Here is a 6,000-nt window from a genome sequence, read left to right on the forward strand (position 1 = left end):
AAGAGATTGCCAAAAGGAACAAAACTTTCCAAGAAAGTAATTTAATGTCCAATGAATGCATAGGTTCAAACGGAGGAGCTTGAAGAGCCCCTAGAACCAAATTCAAACTCCAAGGAGGAGAAATTGACTTAATGACAGGTTTTATACGAACCAAAGCTTGTACAAAACAATGAATATCAGGAAGATTAGCAATCTTTCTGTGAAAAAAAACAGAAAGAGCAGAGATTTGTCCTTTCAAGGAACTTGCGGACAAACCTTTATCTAAACCATCCTGAAGAAACTGTAAAATTCTTGGAATTCTAAAAGAATGCCAAGAAAAATGATGAGAAAGACACCAAGAAATATAAGTCTTCCAGACTCTATAATATATCTCTCTGGATACAGATTTACGAGCCTGTAACATAGTATTAATCACAGAGTCAGAGAAACCTCTTTGACTAAGAATCAAGCGTTCAATCTCCATACCTTTAAATTTAAGGATTTGAGATCCTGATGGAAAAAAGGACCTTGCGACAGAAGGTCTGGTCGTAGCGGAAGAGTCCACGGATGGCAAGAGGCCATCCGGACAAGATCCGCATACCAAAACCTGTGAGGCCATGCCGGAGCTACCAGCAGAACAAACGAGCATTCCTTCAGAATCTTGGAGATTACTCTTGGAAGAAGAACTAGAGGCGGAAAGATATAAGCAGGATGATACTTCCAAGGAAGTGATAATGCATCCACTGCTTCCGCCTGAGGATCCCGGGATCTGGACAGATACCTGGGAAGTTTCTTGTTTAGATGAGACGCCATCAGATCTATTTCTGGAAGCTCCCATATTTGAACAATCTGAAGAAATACCTCTGGGTGAAGAGACCATTCGCCCGGATGCAACGTTTGGCGACTGAGATAATCCGCTTCCCAATTGTCTATACCTGGGATATGAACCGCAGAGATTAGACAGGAGCTGGATTCCGCCCAAACCAGAATTCGAGATACTTCTTTCATAGCCAGAGGACTGTGAGTCCCTCCTTGATGATTGATGTATGCCACAGTTGTGACATTGTCTGTCTGAAAACAAATGAACGATTCTCTCTTCAGAAGAGGCCAAGACTGAAGAGCTCTGAAAATTGCACGGAGTTCCAAAATATTGATCGGTAATCTCACCTCCTGAGATTCCCAAACTCCTTGTGCCGTCAGAGATCCCCACACAGCTCCCCAACCTGTGAGACTTGCATCTGTTGAAATTACAGTCCAGGTCGGAAGCACAAAAGAAGCCCCCTGAATTAAACGATGGTGATCTGTCCACCACGTTAGAGAGTGTCGTACAATCGGTTTTAAAGATATTAATTGAGATATCTTTGTGTAATCCCTGCACCATTGATTCAGCATACAGAGCTGAAGAGGTCGCATGTGAAAACGAGCAAAGGGGATCGCGTCCGATGCAGCAGTCATAAGACCTAGAATTTCCATGCATAAGGCTACCGAAGGGAATGATTGTGACTGAAGGTTTCGACAAGCCGAAATCAATTTTAGACGTCTCTTGTCTGTTAAAGACAGAGTCATGGACACTGAATCTATCTGGAAACCCAGAAAAGTTACCCTTGTCTGAGGAATCAAAGAACTTTTTGGTAAATTGATCCTCCAACCATGATCTTGAAGAAACAACACAAGTCGATTCGTATGAGATTCTGATAAATGTAAAGACTGAGCAAGTACCAAGATATCGTCCAAATAAGGAAATACCACAATACCCTGTTCTCTGATTACAGACAGAAGGGCACCGAGAACCTTTGTAAAAATTCTTGGAGCTGTAGCTAGGCCAAACGGCAGAGCCACAAACTGGTAATGCTTGTCCAGAAAAGAGAATCTCAGGAACTGATAATGATCTGGATGAATCGGAATATGCAGATAAGCATCCTGTAAATCTATTGTGGACATATAATGCCCTTGCTGAACAAAAGGCAAGATAGTCCTTACAGTTACCATTTTGAACGTTGGTATCCTTACATAACGATTCAATATTTTTAGATCCAGAACTGGTCTGAAGGAATTCTCCTTCTTTGGTACAATGAAGAGATTTGAATAAAACCCCATCCCCTGTTCCAGAACTGGAACTGGCATAATTACTCCAGCCAACTCTAGATCTGAAACACAATTCAGAAATGCTTGAGCTTTCGCTGGATTTACTGGGACACGGGAAAGAAAAAATCTCTTTGCAGGAGGTCTCATCTTGAAACCAATTCTGTACCCTTCTGAAACAATGTTCTGAATCCAAAGAATGTGAACAGAATTGATCCAAATTTCTTTGAAAAAACGTAACCTGCCCCCTACCAGCAGAGCTGGAATGAGGGCCGCACCTTAGAAGCAGGCTTTGCCTTTCTAGAAGGCTTGGATTTATTCCAGACTGGAGATGGTTTCCAAACTGAAACTGCTCCTGAGGATGAGGGATCAGGCTTTTGTTCTTTGTTGAAACGAAAGGAACGAAAACGATTATTAGCCCTGTTTTTACCCTTAGATTTTCTATCCTGTGGTAAAAAAGTTCCTTTCCCACCAATAACAGTTGAGATAATGGAATCCAACTGAGAACCAAATAATTTGTTACCCTGGAAAGAAATGGAAAGTAGAGTTGATTTAGAAGCCATATCAGCATTCCAAGTTTTAAGCCATAAAGCTCTTCTAGCTAAAATAGCTAGAGACATAAACCTGACATCAACTCTGATAATATCAAAAATGGCATCACAGATAAAATTATTAGCATGCTGAAGAAGAATAATAATATTATGAGAATCATGATCTGTTACTTGTTGTGCTAAAGTCTCCAACCAAAAAGTTGAAGCTGCAGCAACATCAGCCAATGATATAGCAGGTCTAAGAAGATTACCTGAACACAGATAAGCTTTTCTTAGAAAGGATTCAATTTTCCTATCTAAAGGATCTTTAAACGAAGTACCATCTGACGTAGGAATAGTAGTACGTTTAGCAAGGGTAGAAATAGCCCCATCAACTTTAGGGATTTTGTCCCAAAATTCTAATCTGTCAGACGGCACAGGATATAATTGCTTAAAACGTTTAGAAGGAGTAAATGAATTACCCAATTTATCCCATTCTCTGGAAATTACTTCAGAAATAGCATTAGGAACAGGAAAAACTTCTGGAATAACCACAGGAGATTTAAACACCTTATCTAAATGTCTAGAATTAGTATCAAGAGGACCAGAATCCTCTATTTCTAAAGCAATTAGTACTTCTTTAAGTAAAGAACGAATAAATTCCATTTTAAATAAATATGAAGATTTATCAGCATCAATCTCTGAGACAGAATCCTCTGAACCAGAAGAGTCATCAGAATCAGAATGATGATGTTCATTTAAAAATTCATCTGTAGAGAGAGAAGTTTTAAAAGATTTTTTATGTTTACTAGAAGGAGAAATAACAGACATAGCCTTCTTGATGGATTCAGAAACAAAATCTCTTATGTTATCAGGAACATTCTGCACCTTAGATGTTGAGGGAACTGCAACAGGCAATGGTACATTACTAAAGGAAATATTATCTGCTTTAACAAGTTTGTCATGACAATTAATACAAACAACAGCCGGAGGACTAGCTACCAAAAGTTTACAGCAGATACACTTAGCTTTGGTAGTTCCAGCACTAGACAGCGATTTTCCTGAAGTATCTTCTGACTCAGATGCAACGTGAGACATCTTGCAATATGTAAGAGAAAAAACAACATATAAAGCAAAATTGATCAAATTCCTTAAATGACAGTTTCAGGAATGGGAAAAAATGCCAATAAACAAGCTTCTAGAAACCAGAAGCAAAGAAAAAATCAGACTGAAATAATGTGGAGACAAAAGCGACGCCCATATTTTTTGGCGCCAAATAATACGCCCACATTGTTTGGCGCCTAAATGCTTTTTGGCGCCAAAAATGACGCCACATCCGGAACGCCGACATTTTTGGCGCAAAAGGACGTCAAAAAATGACGCAACTTCCGGCGACACGTATGACGCCGGAAACAGAAAAGATTTTTTGCGCCAAAAAAGTCCGCGCCAAGAATGACGCAATAAAATGAAGCATTTTCAGCCCCCGCGAGCCTAACAGCCCACAGGGAAAAAAAGTCAAATTTTTAAGGTAAGAAAAAATGATTGATTCAAACGCATTATCCCAAATATGAAACTGACTGTGTGAAAATAAGGAATGTTGAACATTCTGAGTCAAGGCAAATAAATGTTTGAATACATATATTTAGAACTTTATAAATAAAGTGCCCAACCATAGCTTAGAGTGTCACAGAAAATAAGATTTACTTACCCCAGGACACTCATCTACATGTTTGTAGAAAGCCAAACCAGTACTGAAACGAAAATCAGCAGAGGTAATGGTATATAAATAAGAGTATATCGTCGATCTGAAAAGGGAGGTAAGAGATGAATCTCTACGACCGATAACAGAGAACCTATGAAATAGACCCCGTAGAAGGAGATCACTGCATTCAAATAGGCAATACTCTCCTCACATCCCTCTGACATTCACTGCACTCCAACTTGCTGCGGAGCGCATATCAACGTAGAATCTAGCACAAACTTACTTCACCACCTCCATAGGAGGCAAAGTTTGTAAAACTGAATTGTGGGTGTGGTGAGGGGTGTATTTATAGGCATTTTGAGGTTTGGGAAACTTTGCCCCTCCTGGTAGGAATGTATATCCCATACGTCACTAGCTCATGGACTCTTGCTAATTACATGAAAGAAATGTGGGTTTAATGTCCCTTTAAGTCAGCTGTAGTGTAAACTGAACAGTTTTAAGTTAACCTGTCTCATTTCAAACACTGAGCAATCTTAGTCTGAGAGTATAACATTTTATGCAGATGTGAAAATCTTAGATAAATGCCTCCTTGCATCTGGAAAGTCCTTGTATAAAGGGGCAGTAAACTGGAATGTAATTAATTAATATATATATATATATATATATATATATATATATATATATATATATATATATATATAAATTTTAAAAAAATGCATATCTGCCAAAATAGCACCTACCATTTGTGTATTGAGGAGGACACATTTCTGCATGGCTTTAAATATAAAATTTCTACAGCATTGTCAAATAATCATAAATACACTGCTGCTAAAAAAAATGTGTTTTTATGGACCCCTGGCCCCACCATACAACTACTACCACACTGAAGTTACAATCCGAAATTGCACAAAGAAATAAAAAACATTTACTAAGTAAGTCCTACCTCCTCTGCAAATGAAAGTGATCTGCCGTCTGACTTAGGCACACACTGTATAAAGTGCCAAGTCTGTCTCACATTGTGCATAGTGGTTTAGTGCACACTCAAAAAACCTCTCAAATGCTAATACTTTACTCCTTGTAATAACATTTCCCATGCTCAATTTTTTTTTTAATTGTTCTTGCCTCATGGGGCCCCCCTGGCCCATTGGTCCCCTGACAGCAGTCACTCCTGTCACCCCCTGATGGCAGAAATAACACTGTCCTCCATGAAGGGAATAAAGATTTCACAACAAATATTACAAATAAAATAAAAATAATATAAATTTATTTTATCAACAAAAAATAATTTGGGGCACATATATATAATCCAAGCAAAGACTGTGTGCTCTTTCCAACCCTCCTAGAAGATCGATATAGCGTAGTTCTATTAGAAGTTGGAATAAAATATTTTTTTCTGTTAGATAGACTCTCCTGTACCTCCCCCCCCCACCCAGTAGCGGAGAGGATCCGGAGATAAAAATCTGTGTTTGAATGAGAGGATTTCTGTCCCTTCTCCTGCACAGATAATAATAATACGTCCGTTCCGTAAACCAGAAGTTGATCGATGTGAGGATTACTGCCCCTGCGTGTCACATGATTACGGAGGGGATAAATGGCGCTATTTAGAAAATAACTGATGCGCCATAAAGAGATTGTTAGTCCCAGCCAAGTTAGAAAAAAACGGACTAAAAAAAAAGTACAAATATCAAAAATAAAGTTAAAAAGATT

The sequence above is a fragment of the Bombina bombina genome, chromosome 7, assembly GCF_027579735.1.
Source record: "Bombina bombina isolate aBomBom1 chromosome 7, aBomBom1.pri, whole genome shotgun sequence".
NCBI classification, from domain to species: Eukaryota; Metazoa; Chordata; class Amphibia; order Anura; family Bombinatoridae; genus Bombina; species Bombina bombina.